The sequence below is a fragment of the Typopeltis vanoorti genome, chromosome 21 (genome assembly GCF_054136105.1).
Source record: "Typopeltis vanoorti isolate ZY-2024b chromosome 21, IOZ_Tvanoo_1.0, whole genome shotgun sequence".
NCBI classification, from domain to species: domain Eukaryota; kingdom Metazoa; phylum Arthropoda; class Arachnida; order Uropygi; family Thelyphonidae; genus Typopeltis; species Typopeltis vanoorti.
This window is the reverse complement of record NC_143569.1, coordinates 38,948,070-38,974,691: the sequence shown is the minus strand read 5'-3', so window position 1 is coordinate 38,974,691 and position 26,622 is coordinate 38,948,070. Positions and strand designations below refer to the sequence as shown.

At 37.7% G+C, this 26,622-nt stretch overlaps 1 protein-coding gene across 1 annotated transcript in view; it reads right to left on the bottom strand.

The window, feature by feature from the left end:
- na (sodium leak channel non-selective protein na) overlaps positions 1-26,285 on the bottom strand; it is a 1,005,813-nt gene extending 979,528 nt beyond the window's left edge. Inside the window, exons 1-3 of the mRNA XM_090411658.1 lie at positions 26,146-26,285; positions 25,620-25,786; positions 25,342-25,480 (exon numbers count right to left, since the gene is read on the bottom strand). The gene's annotated coding sequence lies outside the window, so the exon portion shown is untranslated. The remainder of the gene's footprint in view (positions 1-25,341; positions 25,481-25,619; positions 25,787-26,145) is intronic.
- Positions 26,286-26,622: the final 337 nt, after the last annotated feature.

Here is a 26,622-nt window from a genome sequence, read left to right as displayed (position 1 = left end):
AAACTTCAAAAGCTGAAAAGAGAACATGGGGTCCATGTTTTTTTTCCATTGAGTCTTGTGATACCACAGAGGTCCTTTTATAAAAGTATATGCCAACCATTCAAATCCAATTTAACTTTTTTTTTCCCAGAATGAGATACAAAACTTTTTGTTCATTCAATTGGGAAAAGCATCTTAAATACTGGGAGAAATGAGAAACTCATGTTAGAGGCTTAATGGAGTGAAGCAGCACTGAGAAATGATTAAAAATATTATTTAATTCATCCAATATTTCATCTGAGTCATCATCAGGGAGTACAATATGAGACTTGTAACTTGCGCACACACACACACACACACACGTGCAAAGGCAACACAAAACTAAGTAAAACACATAGACAAAAGACTAGAGTCCTAACTGGTGGGGGTGCCCTCTGTGGGCATCTGTTAGCAGCCAGATGTAAACTGGAATCTCGGAGTATTTGTGTTTCCCATATTTTGGGAGTTAAAAGCAACTATATTTATTAAAATTAGGCTGATTTTTGAGACCAGCTGCAGATTCCAAAAACAGTCTTTCTCTTAAAAATTTACTTGTAGAAGTAATGCCTAAATGCATTCCAAAGGTCAGAAGGTTAAATAAGGTTAGGTGTGAAATAGATGAATGAAGAGATTAAGCATGCAATATAGAGAAAAACAAAGCATTATGGAGGCAACATAATAGGCGTGGTAATAACCAATTTCCTGACGAATACAAAGACCCAGGCAAGGAGGGTGACTTGCTTGGTAAGGGTAGTAAAAGTTCAGTATGAGCAGCAGTTAGCTAATGAAGCCAAAAAAAAACTCCAATGGAGTCAATATGTAGCCAACAAAAATAAAAACAATTATGGTGGGATGGCATTGACCAGAGAAAATGGTATAAGGACAACAGTTGTAGAGGATATAATTGAGATATTTAATGAACAGTCCATAAAGGTATTTCATTCATAAAGTGACATCATGGAGAGTTTGAGAGCAGTGGATGATGAGGAGGAAAGACTGACTGTGAATGAGGAATTAAGCAAACTTCATATTAATAAGGCTATGGAACTTGATACCAGACTTGATATGAGACTGCATACCGACGGAGCTCCTGAAGAATGGTGGGGACGTCCTGTTGGAGCAGCTGCACCGGCTCATCTTGATGATCTGGCGAGAAGAACGGCTGCCGGACAAGTGGAAGGAGTCGCTGATCACCCCAGTATATAAGAAAGGAGATAAGGCTCAATGGGGCAACTATAGGGGCATCTCACTGCTGTCAACTGGCTACAAGGTGCTATCTAACATCATGCTAATGTGCCTCACACCATATCTTCAATCTTAATTCTCTTAACTTCAATATCTCTCTTGACCGATCTATACTTACAAGAACGATGCTAGTGGTTTGTGGGCCAAAGGAATTACTAATGGCGGATACCTAATCCTTTGTCTCACACTGGTTCTAATTCCTTTTTCGGATTTAGGGAAAATTTATTTTTCACTGCGCCACCCCGAATCCTAGATTAACAGATAGTGTAGAATCGAGGAACCAGAACACAGTTTAGCATACAATCTTATGTTACTAAGAGTTACGTTTGCAGTCGTAGCCTCTCTATAATTTAATCTCCCGCTGTGGTCCATAATTTATGAGCAAGTGCAACAGAGAAGAAAATCAGGCAAGTCATCAGTTAAACAAAAGAAACAAAACATTTAATTCGATTGAAACATTATACATTCTATGAATTCACTCTTAATAAGTTCTGCAATTGCTAATGAATGAGCACTAATTACTTAGATTCTCTATATCTATCTTAGCATGCATGACAAAGAACTTCAATTAAGGCTTACAAATTACACTTGAAGAATCACACTTATTCATTAATGCTAAGGACAATTATTAGCTGAATTACTAAACTAGCTTCATGTGCTCTTATACAATTTCTTCTCACAAAATTCATAACCTTTTCTATCATTAAAAGACAATTCTAAGGCACCATGTGTTCTTAATTAATTTACTTAAAATATTCAAAATTCTCATTATTAGAAATACAATTTTATTAATACAGACCAGTATTTTACAATAAAAAACATATATTCAAACCTACCAGTTTCGCCAGCAAACTGTCTGGCGAAAAAACGTATATTCAAACTGGTAGGTTTGAATATATGTTTTTTATTGTAAAATACTTGTCTGTATTAATAAAATTGTATTTCTATTATGAAACGACCAAAAATGTATACTTTAAATTCTCATTATTACTTTATCATTCAAAGAAAACTTTCTCTAAAGTCCTTTCTAGAGTTTACATACATTCTTCTATACACATATACACATAATAAAACATGGATTGTATGTTACCAATTGCTGGGGAATTATCTGGCCACTTTACATATCTCGTCTGGACAATTACTTTTGATACCACATTCCTTCAGCTTTCTCTGAGGTATTCTTCAAGGTTTCAATCTGCACTTACTTCTGCCACCGAAAATAGGTTAAACGTTGTTCCATGGTGAACTCGTTCAACATCATAACGACATCTCCGTAAGCATCGACGAATACCTTCTGCTGGGCTGGTCGCTGACCGGTAATTTGTTGGGAAATCTATGGCGAAGTTCCTCCATCCTTGTCTCGAATCCGCGAGGAACGAGGGGACGCCACGAGGAGGCTACATACACATCAGCAAGACTGCCCGAAAACTCCATACAAGAGCAAGAGTAAATAAAGAACCAGAAGCACAAGAACACTAAGTGAACAAGAGCTTCCTAAGCGCTGCACGGCCTTTTAAATTGCACACCACACGTTCACTGCACGTCATCGATTACTCCTCCCATTTTCTCAGCGTCACCTGACGTCACCCACTACTGCGCGCCACACACAGAAATCTTAGCCTACTCTTCTGCGCGTATGAGTGTGGGGGGGGGTATTTTCTTACGAAAAGGTGCACCTGTACTCTATGATGCACGTGTTTCGATTCTGGCATTTCTATTTAATCGGATTATCTCTTTCAGCCAGCAATTTATAAGTACTTACACTTAAGCAGTTTAGCAATTCACAATACTCTATAATATCACATATAAAATGAAGGATTCTCAGTTTAGTAATATTTTAGTGAATTTTACAAGAGTCTAGTACTTTCTGGTACATCAATAATTGATTCAAAATTGCAAGCCCATGTTAAGTCTGAAGGAAACGTAAATTAATTTAATTTTTGATTAATTCAGAACTTAACAGCCTACCACCACTAGTATTTCCACAGACAATCACAAACATCCATGCCCACAGTGGGATTCGAACCCGCAGTCGTTTGATTGGAGAGCGGATACGCTATCCACTCGGCCAACCAGGCCGGCCTTTGATGGTAATATATCAGAACACAGAAAGATAAGTAAATAATTATTTATTGACTTATTGCTGATATTTTGCTGGTGTTATAACCAGCATCTTCAGAGCACAAAACACAGTTTGTCACAGTACGCAAGACTACAATAACATGGTGTAATAATGGGACTAGTTTGAAAAATTGTAGCAACAACACAAAGACTAAAGTCCTAATTAGGCGCCCTCTATGTATAAAATACAGAAGGAGAAAGTTGGTACTAGTTATGTCTTAAGATGACTGTCTCCCAAATCTTAGGCAAATTCATACAGCCATATTTGTTAAGATTCGGAGTATGTTTCAAGGCTTCTGTTGCTTCTAAGAACAATCTCTCTGACTTGTAAAAGCTTCTGAACCATACTTTTGTTTTTCTTCCAGTTGATCCTGTGTGCAAGGGGTATCCAAAGCATGGTCTGCTAGGCTCGACTTGCCATAGCGATAGTGTCGGATGTATCTTTTATGTTCAGTGATGTGTCACAGTTCTTCCTGTTTGACAGTAGTAAGCTTGATCACATGAGCAGGATACTTCAGAGACTCCTGGATGTGATAAAGGAGAGATGCTCTCCTTGGGTGAATAGATGAGAGTTGCTAATTGGACACACGGTCTGAATACAGTGCATAGTTGACGTTTATTGAAAACTCTAGATATCTTTTCGAATGTGCCTTTAACGTGTGGAAGAATGGTGACTGTTTTGTTGTAGTTTTCCATGGTGGATAGTGGGAGCATTTAGTATTTGGTCTATCTCATAAGGATTATAGCCACTGGCTAAGAAGGTATGGCATAAGTGAGCCAGTTCAGCAGCAAGAGCATGGTCATTGGAACAGATTGATCTCACTCTGTGGGTTAGCATTTTTATGATATCATACTGTTGAGAAGAGTGATGGTGCAATTATTCATGTAAAATAGCTCCCTGTATGTGTGAGTTTTCTAAAAACTGAGAATGATAAGAAATCATCTGGAAGATGCAGGATAATTCACATGGAAAGGGAAAATATACAAACAATTAGATGGGAGGACAGCTATGGGCTCTCCCTCTTTCTCCCCCCCCCCCCTTACCCAACTTTTACATAACACCTGGCAAAAACTAGCTTTCAATACAGCCACTCTCAAACCAACACTTCGGCTACGCTATGTTGATGACGTGCTTGCTATTTGGCCACATGGCCCAGGCACATTGGATACATTCTTAGTGCATTTAAATAGCCAACACCCAAAAATACACTTTACAATGGAACTGAAAGCTAATAACTGTCTTCGCTTCCTCTATACACTAATCACACGTCTTCCAGATGGTTCCTGATCATTTTTAATTTTTTTTTTTAGAAAACTCACACATACAGGGAGATATTTACACAAACAATCGCACCAACACCCTTCTCAACAATATGGTATCTTAAAAACACTAATCCACAGAGAGAGAGAGAGAGCAATCTGTTCCAATGACAATGCCCTTGCTGCTGAACTGGCTCACTTACGCCACACCTTCTTAGCCAATCACTATAATCCCCATAAGATAGACCAATACTAAATGCTCCCAAGAAACCCCCTCCCACTATCCACCATGGAGAACTACAACAAAACAGTCCCCATCCCACACATTAAAGGCACATCTGAAAAGATATCTAGAGTTCTCAATAAACATCAACTACGCACATTCAGACTGTGTGTCAAATTAGCAACTCTCATCCATTCACCTAAGGATAGCAGCTCTCCTTTATCACATCCAGGAGTCTACGAAGTACCCTGCTCGTGTGATCAAGCTTACTACTGTCAAACAGGAAGAACTTTGGACCCGCATCAGTGAACATAAAAGATACATCCGACACTATCGCTATGGCAAGTCGAGCCTAGCAGACCATGCTTTGGATACCCCTTGCACACAGGATCAACTGGAAGAAAAACAAAAGTACTGCACAGAAGCTTTTACAAGTCAGAGAGATTGTTCTTAGAAGCAACAGAAGCCTTGAAACATACTCCGAATCTTAATAAATATGGCTGCATAAATTTGTCTAAGATTTGGGAGACAGTCATCTTAAGACATAACTAGTACCTGCTTTCACTCTTTTTTTTTTTTTTTTTTTTTTACATAGAGGGTGCCTAATTGGACTTTAGTCTTTGTGTTGCTGCTACAATTTTTCAAACTAGTCCCATTGTAAACATAAGCTACTGCACCACTGTAATGAATAATTGTCTAATGCATTATTGTGGATGGGGTATTAACTCTTTATTCTAATTAGCAGTGAGCTTTTGCTTTCATAACCTTTCTTACTTATTCTATTGCATACTATGTTTATCCACTTTTCGCATTTACTAGTCATATGCCTATGAACACTGGAAAATTTATTTGTTAAGACTGCGCCACCAGTATTTCTATATCGGCATAAGACTTAGTAATAAATCCGGTAGATCTCTCTCTTGCTAGCATAAATTCCTTCAATAAAGCTTACATAAACAGTTGTGGTTTCTCAAGTACTTAAACTATGCTTTTAATGCCTTAGTTGTTTCCTGCTCACAAGTCTGAGTTTATTTAGGAACAGTGCATTGTAAATATTGTAAATTAAAAGATCAGTGGCACTCTATTGACATATAAATAAAACACATTTATTTACATCAAAAACAAAGTACATTAATTAAACGATAGGGAGGTTACTCTCTCTCTCTCTCTACCTATCCGTTAGACTTAGCATAAAGAAACAAACTTTCTTTTCAATGCTAAATAACCATACAATATAATTACTCAATTACTTCTCTGCTTATTAAATCAAATTATTGAAACTCTAATTTATTTACAAAGAGGTTAGCTAGCTATGCCAAGTTATCTCAAAAATTTAATGCCAATTATTAACATGTCAAATGACTCTCTAATGGACACTTCTTATTACTATTAACTTAATTCTTATCAGTTCATCTATAACATATCTCCTAAATTATAAAGTAAATGTACAATAAAAGATGGAACAAACTTACAGAGGCTCTGTGTCACACTCAATCAAAGGTCTTACACTAAAGTCCCTATGCCTTTTCTTTCATCTCGGGTCTTAGGCTTCCTTCTAGAGCATCTTGCTTCAGCGGCATATCGTCGGGGATTTGGCAGGCTTTGGATTACAATCTGCGGTACTCGAATAGCTCAGGCAAAAGGTTTCAGCATATGGACAAATTCTCCTGTGCTTGAAGTTCACTCTGCAGCTATTGGCTTCAGTTGACCTCCCGCGGCAAAAAGACATCCGACCGACACTTGGCTTGGGTATTTACATCGGCTGTTCTCTCATCGTTCCCATTTTACTCATCTTGTGTGGGCTCACCGTAACGTCTGGTCCTCTGAATCCTACTCCCAGTATTTCTGCCTCTAACTGCCGACGACGATAACTCTAACTGCCGACCTCGATAACTGCCACTTGCCTCTGATTGCCGACCGACCCCGATGTTCAGCTCAGTCCCTTTTTATTTCACGTTCTTCAGGATCTTGCATGAAGGGTTGTGATCCCCGAAGAATTCAGCACGACTCCTTGATTTTCTGTTAAGACCGACCCGTTCTTTCTTCTTCTCTGTGCACTCCTTTAATCCTATCTTGTTGGGCAGCGGAAACTTGTCTGAACTTTGTCAACTTTCTCATACACATTAAATCGTAAACAACTTTCTTATGCCCTTAGAGCTATCATACAAAGTTCCGGTGGCAAAGCATTGCCTTTGTTTTTGACATTCTGGAAATTTTAGTTAAAGCAGTAAGTACAGCCAATTCCCATAGGGTTATTTATATTAAATTTAGCATAAAATATATGTTATTTTTGTAACATTCTCATGGGACTTGGCCTCGGTAAAAATTGATGTAAAGCGCTTTGGTATTTCCAAGCTACATTGAGTTTTACACCATGTTGTTGTAGTCTCGCGTACTGTGACAAACTGTGTTTTGTGCTCTGAAGATGCTGGTTATAACAGCAAAATATCAGCAATAAGTCAATAAATAATTATTTACTTATCTTTCCGTGTTCTGATATATTACTCAAATTTAGTCAACATATAGGCCAAACTGTGTGTGTGTGTGTGTGTGTTGGGATTAAAGTATTGGAAAGACTGGTGAGAATCAGGATCCAAAACTGGGTTGGCAACAATGGTATATTATCTTTGATGGACAGCACAGATTTGCCAAAGGGAGGTCATGTTTTAGTAATCTGCTTACTTATTACAATAAGGTGATAGTAGCATTTAATGAGGAGATAGATACACAGTTGTATACAGGCAGTCCTCATTTTACACCTCACTTCCATTCCTGAAAAAACGGGCATAAACTGCATTTTTCATAATTGTAGTAACAGTCAATGGAAGTAAGTTCATACTTCTTCAGACATTGGCAAGTGGCTGACCATCTTCCATTCTTCGAATCACCTCCATCTTCTTTTCAAGTGTGACTGATTTCTGCACCTTCTTAACACCAAGTTCTGCTAACTTTTCTGCACTTCTCATATCAGACATTGTATGTAATTACGTACTTTATCAATTTAAATATATATGTAAAAAAAATTAAATAGAACAATTAGGTAGATTCAACAGTAAAACTAGGTTTGATACATATATGTCATAGTAGCTCGGTAAACACTCAAACACTAGAGTGCCTGCTAGCGTCATTTCTCAGTCAGACCACACTACAGTAAGAAAGCACGTGCAGGCATCCGCCGTTATTGTGCATCAGCATAAACTGAACCGTCGTAAACCGAGGGCTGCCTGTACTTAGACTTTGCAAAGGTTTTTGATAGATTACTGCATGATAAATTGATCAAACTAGAATGGATGGGACTGGATATTAGACTAGTGCATTGGATCAGAGATTGGTTGTCTTATAGGTATCAACAAGTTGTGTATGGGGGGGGGGGGAGCAATATCCCAGAAGAGAAAAGTCACTAGTGGTATGCTTAAGGGATCTGTTTTAAGGCCACTGCTGCTTAACCTGTATGTTAATGATACTGGGGAAATACAGCAGTTTGCAGATGATGCAAAGTTGGCCTTTGTGACCTCACCTTTTGTGAGAGAACAACATGGTCAGTTCCTGGTTCTGAATCCGCCATCTTGTTAGAAAATAGTTCTTATTTAAGTTATCTGTTTTTTTATTATCTTAATTAATTGTTGGTTGATTACTAATCCAAATATAGAGAAATTTATATTATCCTGCACACCCTATATTCAGATAAGTCTATATAATATAGTGGAATCAATCATCAACTAACTTCAGCAATCTCACTTTTCTACAGGCCGAGGTTAATATTATCATTTAAGGCTTCCACAAGGTCCAATAAACTTTATGAGCGGTGCAATGAAAGAGAATCAGGCAAACACCAAATTGGAATCAATAAAACAAAACATTTAATGCAGGGTTACATAACATGTACATAAAGTATAACTTTTGAAAACATGATAATGCAAATCAACTTTGTTGAAATACTCATAACAAACATAAAACATTGGGCATCAGACACCAGCTGTCAATTTTACATTCTTCCGAATAATTAAAAATGGTTCACACAGTTCAATGTTACAGAATCTCACAGTAATTATTCTTAAAGTAAAATTCTCTAATTCTCCAGTTCTAGAATTCTCTAGAACCGGATTTTGGCAGGAAGAATGAAGGTATTTTATTGAAAAACGAAAGTAAACAGGAGAGAAGTATTCAGAACAGCACAAAGTGAAGTAATGGGTGGCAGTAAAGGGAATTTGGAAATGCCATAAATAAATTAAGAAGGGACCAGGAAATTAATAGGCAATTTGGAATATTTCTACGGAATTCTAAAATTACATCGAATTCCAATTGTTTTGAGGAAGAATAGTGCAAAGCTGAAATTAATGCGAAGAAGAAAATAAGGAATAAGTAGATTACCTGAAACGAGTGCATCAAGACTTGTGAAGCTCTATGTTTAATATTTCAGTTGTGTAGTGAAGATTCCTTTTGAATAGCGATAGTTAACTTCAGTTTTAAGTGTGCCTATAGTGAATCCAATGTGCAAAGGATGTAACCCGGTAAGAGTAGTCCATTTTTTTACATTTCAGCGTGAAGAAATAAGAGTTCGCTCCGCCCGATATATCTTAACATTAACTGTGCCGTTCTACTAAAATTTGCCGAAGTATGGAGCTTTAAAGTGTTTCCCCCTTGAAGTGATAACTGCCTCATAATTGAATTAAGTGTTTGTTGACTAAGAGAGAATTAGAGAATTCTACTTTAAGAATATTTACTGTAAGATTCTGTAACATTGAACTGTGTGAACCATTTTTAATTATTCGGAAGAATGTAAAATTGACAGCTGGATGTCTGTTGCCTAATGTTTTATGTATGTTATGAGTATTTCAACAAAGTTGATTTGCATTATTTTGTTTTCAAAGTTATACTTAATGTACATGTTATGTAACCCTGCATTAAATGTTTTGTTTTATTGATTCCAATTTGGTGTTTGTCTGATTCTCTTTCATTGCAACGCTCATAAAGTTTATCGGACCTTGCGGAAGCCTTAAATGATAATATTAACTTCGGCCTGTAGAAAAGTGAGATTGCAAAATTTAGTTGATGATTGATTCCACTATATTATATAGACTAATCTGAATATAGGGTGGCGCAGGAATCAACCAACGATTAATAAAAAAAAACGGATAATTTAAATAAAAATAACGTTCCAACAAGATGGCAGATTCAAAGCCAGGATGTACGACACAACAATCTCATGGTCAGTTGGTTTTATTGAGGATGATGAAGATGTGGAGAGGATCCAGAGGCAAGTGACCAAGATGGTGGGTGGTCTGTGGAATGCTCTCTATGAGAATAGACTGACTGTTTGTGGGTTGCAAAAGTTGATTGGTTGGCAAAAAAAAAAAGGGAGGGGAGAATATCATAGAAACATTTAAGTTACTTAAAGGGTCTTATAGGATTAATACAAAGGAAATATTTCAGTACTTGGCCAGAACAAGATTATTCCCAGAAGTTGCATAAGAATGTAGTTATTAGGGGCACGAAGACTAGTTTTTTGCTTGGAGAGGCGTGAATGAATGGAATTGGGTTGCCTGAGTCAGTTGTTAGTGCTCTGTCTGTAAATGGTTATTAAACAATTGATATTGTGTTGATAGTTTGAGAGGCAGTATAAATTGGGTGGAAAGAGATGTGAAATTCATGCTTGAGATTGTACAAAAGAAAAAGCAAAGAGGAAAGTGTGTGTGTGTGTGTGTGTGTGTGTGTGTGTGTGTGTGTGTGTGTGTGTGTGTGTGTGTGTGTGTGTGTGTGTGTGTGTGTGTGTGTGTGTGTGTGTGTTGTTGTTGTTGTTGTTCAGGTATGATAACGACAACAAGCCAAACAGAAGAGCAGTAGTAATGAACAGCATAATAGCCAGAATGTGTCAGAAGAGAGGATTGGAATATGGGGATGCTTGGAGAGCATTTGAGGACAGAAAAGAATTGTATGCGAGAGGCCGATTGCATTTGAATGAAGAAGGTTTGGTTTGGTTTGGTTTATAGTTTATTTGGCACAAAAACTACAAAGGTCATACTGTGCCATACTAAGGTTAAAACTATACATAAGCAGTTAAAGAAAATTGTAAATAATATGCTGTACAAAAATTAGGTTCCACAAAGCAGCATCTACACAGAAACAGAACTGCTGCAGAGGGAAGAGCAACAAATAAGGTTAAAGGTTACAGTAGTATACAAAAATTGTCAACAATACAAGTTAAATAAACAAAATGAGTGTACAAGACACCAAGCCAAGGAATGCAGTATCTACATATAGTTAAAATTATAACAGATGTTTTTACAGCCATACATAAATAGGCAAAAAGGAATTATTATACAACATGCATGCATAAAAATAAAATTTGGCAATGTGGTATCTACATATAAACAAAATTACAAAAAGGTTACAGAAATATACAAGGTGTCCTACAGCAATACATAATTAGTCAAAAAAATAGTACATAATATGTATGCACAAAAGTTAAGCTGGGCAATGCAGTATCTACATATAAGATTAGTACAATAAGATTACAACAAATGTTATTACAATAATACATAGAGTTAAAGAGGAATTATTATACAATATGTATGCATAAAAATTAAGTTTAGCAGCGTGGTATTTACATATTAATAAAATTACAACAAGGTAACAAAAGACTACAGAAATACATGATTGGTCAGAAGTTAAACTAATGAATAATATTTATTATTCATTAAAGAATAATAAATTCATTAAAGAATATTAAAGTTGAGTACTAATGAATAACATTAGTACTCAACTCCTGAACATATACATCACAAAACATTACATATTTTGTAATATATATGTACAAAAGTTAAGTGAAGCAATACAGTATGTACATATAAACAAAATTACAGTCGAATGTGTTTGTATAAATTAATTCTTTGTAAAAAATTAAAAACATTGTGCAATCTCTCCGAGATTGCACAATGAGATTGCACAAATTCCACTCTCGTGCAAAGTGCGGGCACTCTACCAGTATATGATAAATAGTGAGATGTGTATTGCATTTTTCACACATGGGAGGGTCATTAGCTCTCAGTAAATAAGAATGTGTAAGATGACTGTGACCTATGTGGAGCCTAACGAGAACAACTTCCTCTCTTCTCTTTATTCGTTGACTAGAATGCCAATGCTTAATTTCAGGTTTAATGTCATATAATTTGTTTGTTTAATGTTTCCTGCCATGATGACTGCCATTGAGCAATTAGCTTTGATTGTATAAACCGTCTGTATATGGTACTGTCAAACAGTAACAGTACATGGAGAAATTTTGAGCTTATTTAGCAACTGCATCTGCACCCTCATTTCCCTTAATTCCAATGTGGCTGGGAATCCAGCCAACTGAACATCAAAATTAAGGATTTTCATTTTGTTAAACAGGTGTACACCTCATCAAGTACTGGATGCGGATTATACATAGGAGAGGAGATTAGACATAGTTATCCTCAGAAACATCAAATATCAATACCAGCTGGAGACAGTAGAAGAGCTTAACTCAGATCATAATCCCATCCTACTCAGGTTAGGACTTCAAGATCAGCTCTCTCCCCATCATTCTTTCATACCATTGGACAAGCTCTCTAAGGTTCTCCCAGTCCACATCGGTCCGCCCCTGTCATTCGTAAAAAAGAAGAAATAGATCAAGCTGTAAACAATTTAACTAGGCAAATCAACTCAACAATAGCATCAGTCACTCAAACCACTGTCTTCCACACTCCTAACTGGATCCCAGAAGAGATAATGGACCTGATCAGGGCCAAAAATAAGGCCAGAAAGCGATATCACAATACTAGAGCCCCACAGGACAAAGCAACCTTAAACACTTTGAAAGACAGGTGCGAGAAGCCCTCCAGATCCACAGGAACTCCAAATGGGAAACCAAACTCAAAGAAATCAACCCAGAAGATAACTCCATGTGGAAGTTTGTAAAATCTCTTCGTACCAAAAGACAACCACTTCCCCCTTTAAAGACCAATCTTGGAATTGCACACACAGATGAAGAAAAAGTAGAAGCCCTAATTGACAATCTGGAAAATCAATGCAGCCCATCTTATGCAAATTTAAATGTCAATCTTATTCACAAAGTTCATCATAAAGTTAGAAATGCACCAAGTCAGCCTAAGGATGATTCAGAAACCATCCCCCCCACATCACCAACAGAAATAATAAATATCATTTCCCATCTGAAGAATAAAAAGGCCCCTGGCCCTGACGGCATTACCAATAGAATTATAAAGCTACTCCCATGGAAAGCCATAATTCATCTAGTTAATATTACCAATTCCATTTTAAGATTCCAGTACTTTCCCACAGATTGGAAAATCGTGGACATTATACCTCTGAAAAAGCCTGGCAATAACCCACAACCCAACACTAAAGGCCCAACAATCTTCTTTCCTGTCTTGGCAAAGTAACAGAAAAGGTCATCCTATCAAGACTACAATCAGCAATGGACCAACAGAAAATAATCCCAAATGAGCAATTTCGGTTTCGCAAAGCTCACAACATGGTGCAACAAATTCACCGACTAACAGAACATATCACTCATGGTTTTAACTGGCACCTTCACACTGCTGCTGTGTTTTTGGATGTTGCCAAGGCCTTTGATAAGGTCTGGCATCAAGGCCTTATCTTCAAACTAATTGAAAACAATATCCCAAATAAACTAGTGAAACTCATATATTCATATATCAATGAAAGATACATGCAAGTAAAACTCAACAGAATTGTTTCTTCAAGGCGCAAAATTCTGGCGGGAGTATCTCAAGGTTCTCTTCTGGCCCCAATACTTTTCACAACTTATATGGCAGATATTCCTCTCAATCCAAGAACAACTACTACGGCCCTTTATGCCGACGACACTGCTATTCTAGCTAGATCACTCAGCCCTCACCTAGCAATCACTAGACTCCAAGGAAGTATCAATGAGCTAGCAAACTGGTTCACCAACTGGAGGATTCAAGTGAACCCCCTCAAAAGCTCAGCCATAATGTTTTCAAGAAGAAAAATCTGCAACAAAGAAGACATCCTGCTCTCTGGTCAAAAGATCCCATGGTAATCAGAGACCAAATATCTTGGGGTATTAATGGATAAGAAACTCCTTTTCAACAAACACATCAATCTCATTTGCTCCAAATCTTCCAAAGTCATAGCTCAGCTCTACCCATTGATCAACCGTAAGAGCAAATTGAACCTACATAATAAATTGCTTCTTTACTGGATGGTAATATGTCCAGTCATTACCTACGCCTCACCAGCATGGAGTCACACTTCAAGATCAAACATTTCAAAATTACAGAGAATCCAAAATAAATGCCTTAGGATGATCCTGGATGCACCGTGGTTTGTCAGAAATTCACAGATTCACCGAGAAACCGGCACTCCATACATCTCCTCCCTTCTTCGTGATCTTGCAGAAAAATTCTTCATGAAGTCAAGTTCACATTCAAACCCACTAATAGTACAAGCTATCAATTACAACGAGCCTGATTACTACAAACACAAAAGACCGAAGGCTATTCTTCTCTCAACCGATCATAGCTAACACAACTGCCCTCAGAGGGCGAGCTTAATTGCTCACAAATCTCCCACTCCCAAACAACTCTCATTACAGATAAAGGGGAATATGAAAAGCACTTGTGCTTCACCCATCCTGTCAGTAATGTTATTGGTGGTGGTGGTGTTAAAGAGCTAAATGAGTCTATATAAATTATACACTTTTGGTAGCAGTTTTCTTTTATATGAACAAGTGCAAGCTGAATAGCATGTAACTCTAGGCTGTATAATTACTACAATCAGGTGGGATCTGGTTGGAGATAATAATGTCAGGAAACACAGCAACACAGCCAACAGAGGTATTAGTTCTTGAATCATCAGTATAGATAGGCAAGAAATTAGAGTGTGCTTCTCTGTGTGCATTAAACAATTGGAGGTAGACAGATGATGGAGTATGAGATTTCTGTAGCTGACAAAGTGAGAGGTTGCAGGATGGTGTGCAAACCTGCCATGGAGAGATGCTGTTATGTTTAGTGTAGGCAATGTTGTCACCATTTATACCAAGAGCTTGCATAGTCTCTTTAACATGCATACCAAAAGAACGTATGGCAGTTTGAAGTATGTGGTATTGAGCTTTCGAGTGCAGAGAAAAGAGACTAATCCATGTAGGATGATCTAGGAGAGACTTTATCTTTAGAGCATAATTAAGAGACAACTGTTTCCGTCAAAGTGATAGAGCTGGTTCATTTGCTTCAACATAAAGACTCTGAGTGGGTGATGTGCAAAAGGCATCAGTAGCTATCTATATACCCTGATGAAGGATGGAATCCAACCATCGCAGGTTACTTGGTATTGCAGAACCATAGACTTGAGATCCATAATCCAGCTTTGAACATATAAGTGCATGATAAAGATGGAGCAATGGGTGCTGATCAAGCTTCATTATATCCTCTACTGAGTGGATAGAGTGCAAAGGAGGTTCAATGCTCATTTGCACTTTTCTCTTAGTTGACAAATGTGTGCTAGAAATGTAAGTTTACTGTCAAAGATCAGTCCCAAGAACTTGGCTTCTGTAGCTACTGAAATAATAGTGCATCCCATTCTTAATTCAGGATCTGCATTTTCGACAGAAGTGTACACAGACACTTTTTTCTGTTGAAAACCTAAACCCACAGAGCCCACTTACTAAGAGCCCACAAAGAAACATGTTCAATTGCTTGCTGAAGTTGTCTTTCAATTAGCCTCATGTTATGAGAGTGGCAGTAAATTGTGACGTCATCAACATATAGAACATTGTCTACAGTGAGAGGAAGCTGTTCAGTGATTGAGTTGATTTTAACAGCTAAAAGTGTCACACTTAAGACAGAGCCTTGAGGAACACCATGTTCTTGATGATATGATCAAGATAGCATATTTCCCACTTTGACATGGAAAATTTGCCTGGAAAGAAAGTTTTTAATAAATACAGGAAGGTGTCCTTTAAGACCCAGGTTATAGAGATGACAAGGTGCCAAGAGAGAAGCTATACGCTGCAGTTATATGGTGTCAATGGGGCATTATATCAAGCAATACTTAGTCTTTATTTGAGTTGTAAGTCAGCAGTTAGAATTGAAGGAAATACAGGAAGATGGTTTAATGTTAAATCTGGTGTGAGACAAGGATGTACATTATCCCCTCTGTTATTCATTATCTATATGGATCACATTATGAAGGAATGTGGTATTAAACCTGATATCAAAATTGGAGATGTTGTTGTCAGCTCTTTGCTTTATGTGGATGATGTTATACTTCTAAATAAATCCGCTACAAGTCTACAAGATTCTCTGACTAAATTGAATAGCTGTTGTAATAGATATGGTATGAAGGTCAGCAATAAAAAGACAAAGACAATGAAAATAGGCAGAATCATTGAAAATGTCAACTGTGTTGTGAATGGAGAACCTGTGGAACAAGTAAAACATTTCAGCTACTTAGGCATGATTTTTACTGAAGATGGTAAATTAAATATAGAAATAGACAACAGAATCAACAAAGCTGGTATGGTGGGAAGTCAATTGAATAAATTCATATGGAATAAGAAAGAAATTAGTCGGAACACTAAATTAGCTGTATACAAGACAGTGTTCAAACCAGTTTTAACTTATGTATCTGAGAGCTGGGTCAGAAGTAAAACACTTGACCAAAGACTAGAGACCGCAGATATGAGAGTCCTGAGAAAGATTAGAGGCGTGAACAGATGGCATCAATGGCAATATCATATTAAAAATGAGGATATTAGGAAAGAACTTGACATTGTCAGCATCCAGGAATGCGTTAGCAGAGCTAATCTCAGGTGGTATGGTCACTTAAATAGAATGGGAGAGGAAAGATTAGCAAAACAAGTGTTCTCTGCCAGGTTGGCAGCAAAACGACCCAGAGGAAGACCAAGATATAGGTGGATTGATATGGTACAAAGTGCCTTAGACGATAGAAATATAAGATCTGATAATGTTGGAGTCTTGACAAGTAACAGACTGATTTGGAGGAAAATTGTAGATAGGAAGTTAGTAATGATGTAATTTTTTCATGTAGTACTGTCATATCCTGTACACCCCTTGAGGGTACATGGCAGGAATTTGATGATGATGATAATATGCCATATCTCCAGGCTGTGTCATAAACTTTTTCCATGTCAAAAGAAACTGAAACAAGGTGTTCTTGCTTCAGAAATGCATCTTTTATACAAGTTTCTAAACAGAACAAATGGTCTAAAGTTAAGCGATGACTAAGGAATCCACATTGTGTATTGGAGAGAAGATTGTTGCTTTCTAAATACCAGATAAGTCTGGCATTAACCATTTTCTCTAGTATCTTACAAAGACAGCTGGTCCAGAGCAATAGGATGATAATTATTTACTTGTGTTGGATCTTTTCCTGATTTTAGGATAGCAATGACAATTGACTTATGCCAAGAATTTGGAAACTCTTCCTCTGCAAGTATTCTATTGTATAGTAAAAGAAGGAGATCCATAGAAGATGATGGTAAATGTTTTATCATTTCATAATGGATGTCATCAGGCCCTACTGCACTAGGGTGAGATAGTAGGAGAGCTCTTTTTAGTTCCTCCTTAACAAATGGCTGATTGCATGGTTCAAGAACATTGGTAGAAAAATTTAGCCTTTGTTGCTCTTTATGTTCTTTCAGAATTAAAAATTCGGGAGAATATGAAGCTGTTGCTGAGATTCTGGCAAAATTTTCTCCCAGAGTGTCTGCAATGGGAGAAAAAATGATGTTTTTGGGATGGAGGCTGTTGCTGCCTGGACAAAGCACTCTGTTATATATTTTACTGCTTCATTGATAGGCGTTTGACTGATGGCTTTGGAATCAGCAATAACACTTCCATTATGATCTAAGGTAGACATACAATGTGTTCTATATCTGCCTTTCATTTTCTGGATTTTATCCCATACAATTTTTGGACTGGTCATTTGATTAATTGATGTAGTAAATTGGATCCATGATTGTTTTTGACTCGGACGCCTCACATAGCGTGCTTTCGCTCAAGCATGCTTGAAAGCTATAAAGTTTGATGTGGCGGGATATCTACGAAATATATCCCATGCTCTGTGTTGATCTTTTTTGGCTGTCTGACATCCTGGGTTCCACCAAGGCTTTGGATAGAGTGGAAACCGATATGATGTTTTTGGGATGGAGGCTGTTGCTGCCTGGACAATGCACTCTATTATATATTTTACCGCTTCATTGATAGGCATTTAACTGATGGCATCAGCATTAAATTTTGCAAGATGAGAGAAGATGTTCCAGTCAGCCTGGTCCATTTTCCATATAAGTATCCGTGTGGGTGAACATGATTCATGTGAAGACATTGTGCAGAGAACAGGAAAGTAACTACTTCCATATATGTTCTCTTCAACGTCCCATGTGAGCAGTGGAAGAATGGAAGGGAAGCAGATTGTAAGATCAATTGCAGAATATGAACGGGTACGCATATGGAAGAAAGTATTGAGTTTATTATTTGAAAGGGAGAGGTTATTATTATCAAGAATTCTTTCAATGATTCAACCTCGTCTATTAGTGTTGGCACTACCCCATAGAGTATTGTGACTATTAAAGTCACCCATCAAAAGTATGGGTTCAGGCAGTTGCGAGATAAGGTTATCAAGATCAATTTCATTTAACTCAGCACTTAGTAGTGAATAAATTGAACATGCTGTAATAAGAAATCCTACGGAGAAGCAAATCACTACTGCTTCCAGAGAAATATTAAGATGGACCTGATGGAAAGGAATATGACTACCCACTAGGATAGCTACTCCTCCATGAGCAGGACCACCTCCAGTTCTATCCTTGCACACAACAGTGAAATTCCTAAAGGTAGGCTCCTCATTGGGTCTAAGTACATTTCCTGTAGGCATAAAACAGAAAGGTTTGTGTTTCTGCAACAAAATCTTGATATTATCAATATTCTGGCGAAATCCACAACAGTTCCATTGCACAATTTTTCCTATTGTTTTGGTTTTATAGATTTGTCTGGTTTCATGAGGTTGAGGACTTACTTTTGTCATATTTATATTTATCAATTGTTTTGGGGAAGTATGGATGGCCAGTGTCCATCTCTTCCTCTGGTAGAGTATTCAATACGTCTAATATGTTAGGGTCAGTTGGTAAGTTTAGTTTACTTTCACTGGGTACTGAAGTATCCATTTTTTCTGTGGGAGTATCTGGTGGTTTATCTTTAAGTGATATCTTTGCCATAATTTTTTTGACAAGTGGGTTTTCATCGAGTGGGATCATTTCTGGAGTTGTCTCTGGAGTAAGGCCATAGGTCATGTGATTGATGTGCTCAACAGAGAAATACTTGTGATCATAAGGTGCAGGTATGGTGAAATTATCAGGTGGTGGAACAGACATACAAGTTTGAGTTGCTACTGTCACTTTCTTAATTGTTACCTTCTCGGCATAGAGGATCTCAGAACAGGTGTGATAGTGGCTAGCTTTCTTTTTGCATCCTGGTATGTTATGTTTTGCTCTGTTTTCATTCCTTGTATTTCTTTTTCATCTTTCCATTTCTGACATGCACGAGAGTAAGCTGGATGATCTCCCTGACAGTTGACACATTTAGCTTTTTTTGCACAGCAAGATTTGTTATCATGCTCTATACTACCACATCTTTACTACCACAAACATTTGAGGATGAAGGATTCATGCGCAAGAAGTTTTTGGTTCAGCACCAGAGCTCCTCACCCACCATGGAACCACACATGGATGCCCACTGCCTGGCAAGCAAAGACTGTGCTCAGGAGTGGAATGCCAGGGCTACCCCAGATGCTATACCGGCAATACAGCAAGCCTAGGATCCTGACCCCAGACCATGGGGTGAGAGACTTACTGCAACACCGTTGACCCTTGAAGGCAAGTCCACTAGCCAACTGATCCTGGCTGGGCCATCCAGGACCACCCCTCTTGCCGAAGCAGGGACCAAAGTAGTGCAAGACTACCAGGATCCCTCTTTCCAGATGTCCACGGGTTGCACCACACAGCAGCAGGGCATTGGATCCCAGTGATGGTGGTCTGGAAAAAAGGATAGTGAAAATGACTCAGGAGAAGTAGAGCGAAGAATACAGGAAGAAAAGCAAAGAAAAAAGAGAAATGAAAAGGGCCAATACCATCACTGGGAAGTCCCCCTCCTCCACGAACAGGTGCCCCACATGGAGGAGAATGAAGGACATAGGCATCTGGAGAGATTGCTGTTTTCTGAACAAAATCGGTGTGTCAATGCAGGGAAACTAGACTCCCAGGATGGATGGTAGCAGTAGTGGCCTTTTGTAGGAATGGGTGCTTGGGGGGAAGGGGGACGACATCAGGTAACGCTGAGTTCAGTGGAGTCTGGAGGATATAATGATAGGTGCAGAAACAGTGACATTTTTATGCTTTGTGCTAATGCGAGTATCCAGAATAAAGGAGATGAATTGGTGGCACCGACAGCATCAGCCTGGCCAAAGCTTATTGGGATCTCTGAGATGTGGTTCACAGAAGATGATATAATAGAATAGAAGTAGCAGGGTACAGCATTTTTTGGCAAGATAGGAAGGGAAAAACTCAGTGGTGGTGAAGTACTGCTTATGAAAAGTGATGACTTATGTCCTCTAAGAGGGAGGCTCTGGAAGGAAGTGACACTACTGATTTTGAAAGCATATGGTGTGAGGTAGAGGTGGGCAAGACAGGATATTTAGTACAGCATTGCTACAAGCGAAGGAGCACAGAGGGTGGGGAGCAGGAGACGTTTAGGCAGTTGAGCTTGGCAAGTGCAAGAAGAATGACTGTTATGGGAGATCATAACAATTAGATAAATTGGGAAGAAGAAAATGCATGCAGTAATAAGATAATAGAATTTCTAGAATTCTTGAGGGACAAATGTCTTAGGCAACATGTAATAGAGGGAACAAGAGGTTCAAGAATTTTGGATTTGGTCATAGCATCAGAAGAGTTGATAATAACTGAGATGACATCTCTCCCACCAGCTAGAGAGCGTGACCATGTGGTTTTGACTTGGAAGATGAATAGACATGCAGGAGTATCAAAGAGACAGGAACGTATGCGGAATTATAAGGCAGGTGATTGTAATAGTCTTAGATATCAACTTGGGGAAGTTTCATGGAGGAAGGCACTGGAAGGCTGCGATATCATTAGTGCTTGGGAAATTGTGAAGGAATATTTGTTAGCAGCAATAGTAAGTTGTATTCCACAAGTGAAAAAGAGGACACAATTTGGTGTAAAGTGGATGATAAACAATATTAAACAGAAACTGCACATGAAAAAGAGGCTATGAAGGAAAGGAGACAGGTGAAGAGCAGATGCATGAAGAATATAAGACACAGGCCAGGAGAGTGACTGGTATGGTAAAGAAGACAAAACTGAAATATGAGAAAAGATTGGCCCTAAGATCCAAAGAAAATCCTAGGGAATTTTTTAACAATGTGGCCAGTAGGAGGAGAAATGATTGTGAAAGAATGACATTGTGGGATAAAAATGGGAATAGAGTGACTGATGCAGAGGACATAGTGGAATTGTTCAATTAACACTTTATTGCAGTATTCCATCCTGGAGGAGTAAATTTTAATACTAGAGGGATGCATCTTAGAGATGCAAGAGGAGAGTGTGTTCCAAATACTGAGTACTCTGGATGTCAGCAAAGCTGTAGGACAAGATAGTATTTCACCATGGGTTTTAAGAGAATGTGCTAAATAACTGACAGCTCCATTAACCTGGCTTTTCTATGAAAGTCCGGCTATGGGAAAGGTACCCAAGGAATGGAAAGAAGGCAAGATAGTCCCACTGCATAAGGGCGGTGGTGGCAGACTGGAAGTGTCTAATTATAGGCCAGTTTATGTTTCATCAGTACTTGCTAAGATCTTGGAGAAATTAGTGAGGGACCATAAAAAGCAATAGGAAGATGAGGGTAATGCAATATGTGAGAATCAACATGAATTGTTAAGGGGTGTTCTTCCTTTAGTAATATGATTGCCTTTTATAATAAAGTGACAAGAGCAGTTGATGAGGGAAAGGCATATACTGCCATTTTTTTGGATTTAGTAGAACTACAATCACCACTCAGTATCAGTACCTCTATTTTTATTCTGCAAAGGCTTTTGATAGGATACCATAAGATGATATTTAAGTTGCAGCACATGGGTTTAGATGTTGGGTTAGTCAACTGGATTCAGTATTGGCTGTCTGATAGGTATAAGAGAGTTGTGTATGGTGGGACAATATCAAGGAAGCAGAAGGTTACAAGTGGGGTTCCACAGGGCTCAGTAATGGGACCTGTATTGTTCAACCTTTATATCAATGACATTGTTAATGGATTGCAAGGGGATATTCAGTTGTTTGTGGATGATGTGAAGCTGGGAAGGGTTATCATTAATAGTGCAGATGTGGCAGCTCTGAAATAGGATTTGAATAAACTGGACAGATGGAAAAATAAATGGGGATGTCGGTTTAATGCAGCAAAATGTAAAGTCTCGAAGTTTGGGATACATCGATGGGAGGCTGCATACTCGATTGGAGGAGCTGTACTGGAGGAACTAGGGGAAACAAGAGATCTGGGGGTGATGATTGATAGAAAACTGAAATTCAGGGAGCATATTGCAAAGGTGGTGAAGATAACCCAGAGGATTGCCGCAATACTGAGAAGGATGCTGACCTGCAGAGATAAGAGTTATCATTCCATTGTATAAGACCTTGATCAGACCACACTTAGACTATTGTTCTTAAATTTGGTCCCCAGTATTTGAAGGGGATAAATTAACTGTGGAAAGGGTACAGAGACAGATAGCAAAGATGGATTCAGAACTGTACAATGTTAGTTATGAGGATCAGCTGATGGAATGACTGCAGAGTTTGGTGAATAGAAGGAGGAGAGGTGATATGATCGAGACTTTTAAACTGTTGAGAGGCAGTTACAGGGTTGACACTGGGGAGTTCTTTCACTTGGTGGAACAGCGGGAAGGAGAAATGATAAGGGGCCATCCCTGGAAGTTATGAAAGGAAGCTGTGAGCAAGAGGATAAGGAGCAGTTTCTATGCATGGAGGGTTGAACCGTGGAATGCATTGCCTAATAGAGTGGTGAGAGCAAGAACGGTCAATGAGTTCAAGGAGTGGTATGATAGACTTTGTGTTTCCTAGGAAGGACTTCCCATGATGAGTCTTTTGGCTCCACGGAGGCCTGAATAATAATAATAATAAAATAATATAATAGTTTGGGTGTCCCACAATGAGTCTTAGGATTCCATGGAAGTGCCCATGTAATAAAAATAAAAAGACTTGGTGGAGGGAGACAGAGATCATCCCTGGAAGCTGTATAAGAAGTTGTGAGCAAAGGAGTGAGAAGCAGGAATTTTTAATGGAGAGTTATGAATGATTGGATTGCACTGCCTGAGAGCATGATGTCAGCAGAGAATTTGAATGTTTTTAAGGTGCAGTATGATGAGCTGTGTGTATGACAAAAGGGACCTCCTAAATAAGTCTGTGACTCCATGGGATCGTACAACAATAATAATAATAATATTTTATAATTCTCATATTGCACTCTTTGACAATATCTCAGAACTGAGATGAAATATTGGAAGAATTAAATAATATTTTAAATCCTTTCTCAGTGCTTCCATTTCACTCCATTAAACCTCTAACATGAGATAATTATTATTATTATATTATTATTATTATGTGACACCTCCAGGGAGTAAGACTCATGAAGGAGGGCACCTACTCTCTGTCTCCACCACTCAATCCACCAACTACAATGAACTGCAACTACAATCGCCATCTACACCAATGCCATGTACTTCCCACCACCACCACTAGCATTTTCACAGAAAATCACAAATATCCATGCCATGGCAGGATTCAAACTCGTAGCCTTTACACTAACCACTAACTACTCGTCTAACCAAGCCAGCTTCTTGCTTCTTTTTAACTGACACCAGACATACAAATAAATAAATAATGCAATATAAGAAATCTTGTCCTTAGTTTCCTACAAAATTATGATTTCATTCAGTAACTCAAAACCAAAAGACAAGCTGAGGCAATAAAGAAAGCGATGAAAGGGAAAACCTTTCTCTTTATATTTACTATATACATTACACTTGACATGAAATTATGTTTCTTGTTTTAATCTTTAATATAATATAAGCAAACAAAGTTGGGGCATGAAGTATTTTGACTTCAGTCTACTAAATCATCTTCAGTATATTAACGCAAATGATGTGAAGTCCATAGACTCTACATGAGTAGACTAGTAGTGAAAATACTTCAATGTGCAAACCTTTAATCTCGACAAGTATTTAAAGAAAAATATAATCTATTGTCTAGTATAATATACTAAGGAGCCTCCGTAGCTCAGTCAGAATAGACGAAATCCCTTTGGTCAGAAAGACCTGGGTTCGATTCCCATCTATGACATGAGGAACCTTTATCTGGTCTCTTTTGACTATAGGTGAGTTAGCTGGTCTCATACAGAGTAAGGGAGGGTTTTTAGGGTCCTCATCACATGTTGTTATGCCCATAGTTAACCATGAGAGTAACATCATGATAGTCAACCTCCTGGATAGGAGACGGCACATGAATGGGAAATGGAATAATATACTAAATAATCATGTGAAAAACTTCCTACAGCTTCCTACATAAAAAATTTACTTAAAGATTAGTACTTGGTACTAATCAAAGGTTTGTTGCTTCACTTTAACTGACACCAGACATCATACAAATAAATAAATAAATAATTTTAAAAACTGTGAATGTCTATTTTAAAACAAGTCAACTCATTGAAGAGTTGATGGTTATAGATGCAAAAACACATTGCAAAAATGTCTGACAACTAACATAGCCCACATTGTCTCAACACTTAATATAGATTTCTCCTTTGACCACTTACTGGTCATAACAGAAAATATTCTCTCAACAGGTGCTGTACTTTCTGGAAGACAAATAATAAACTCTACAATACTGCAACAGTCTTGAAAGACTAGTCCTTTTTTGCTCTTTTCAGGAAAAAAAAAAAAATCTGTACCCATCTATCAGATACAGGAAATATTCCTGTATCTGATAGATGGATACAGATTTCTCAAAGGAGAAATCTATATTAAGTGTTGAGACAATGAGGGCTATGTTAGTTGTGCTTTGAGCTTTTTTTTATGATTTAGTAATCATTAAGGAGAAATAATGCCATTGTAAACACTTTAACTCAATAAACATTCATCCATCAATATTCGTCCATCATCAGACTTGGTAGTAAAATCTTTCGTTACTGGCAATTGCATAAAATATTAAATTATTATCCATTAAATACATAATGGGTTTCTACTATAAGATTCGTTACTGGCAATTGGATAAAGTATTAAATTATTATCCTTTAATACATAATGGATTTCTACCATAACATTTGTCTTATATTCGAAATTTAACTCACCAGCTTAATTCAATCTTCAGAACTTATGTACGCTAAAAACAATACATCTTACACTCCCCTCCATCCTTTCTGCGAGAAATACAGATGGTGATTCCTCACTAACAGCAACAATGATTGACAGAGGCATAATGCGAATAATCTGAAACGACAAGCGAGAAATTGAGCTAAGCAAATGATAACGAAAAATAAATAATAAAGATACGAAAAAAATAAAATAATAAAGAAACGAAAAACATACTCATACCATAAGACTGTATTTTATTCGAAATTTAACTTACCAGCTTAATTCAATCTTAAGAACTTCTGTAGGCTAAAAACAGCATCTTTCACTCCCCTGCATCTTTTTTGAACAAAGTACAGATGACGATGTTTCTTCACTAATAGCAACAGTGATTGTCAGAAGCATAATGCGAATTATCTGAAACTACCATCGGGAAACTCGAAACTATGCAGATGATAATTAAAAAAAAAAAAAAGAAAGAAAACACTAATTTCATTTATTTATGAATTATCAATTATAATGTTGAATCAGACTGGAAAATACTTAAAATATTAAGTTTAAAAAATATATACGTCTTTTACAATATGCATACTTTCATTGTAAACGTCTGATATATATATATATTTTTTTTAATTCACAAAGTGTAAGTATTTGTGTTATACTTCAATTAGAATAAAATCACTCATCTACCTATAACACAAAACCATTACCCTTATTCTGAAAAGTTTCGCACGGCGCATTTATAATAAACGGATGACAAACTGCACTGCGATTATATCTATTATTATTATTATTCCTGATACCTCCAAGGAGTCCGAAGACTCACCGCGGGAGGACACCTGATATATATGTGTGTGCAGCTAAGTGGAAGTCTGAAACGAGCAAGCTCGAGTTTTCCGTCCCGTCAACTCAAGAAAATCGCCGTAGAACCCATACTATTTTCAGACAGCAACCATAGAGTTAGGATTAGGCACCACGAGATGGCGACACTTGTCGGTCGCTTCTCTTCACCGGATATTATATATAATTAGTGATAGCGTTAAGTCAGCTATATAGCTATTGCTGTTACCCTCCTGCTATGATCAGAGCTTTAATAGCTCAATAACACCTTATTCCTACACTGTCCTCTACAGATAACGGGGAATATGAAAAGCATTCTTGCTTCGCCCCTTTAAGCCAGTCCTTATAAGGATAAGTCAGCTATATCTGATAAGCAACCGGTGGAAACTGAACTCTCACCTTAGTCTCCAAAATTCAGACACGGCTAAAACGGCCTCGCC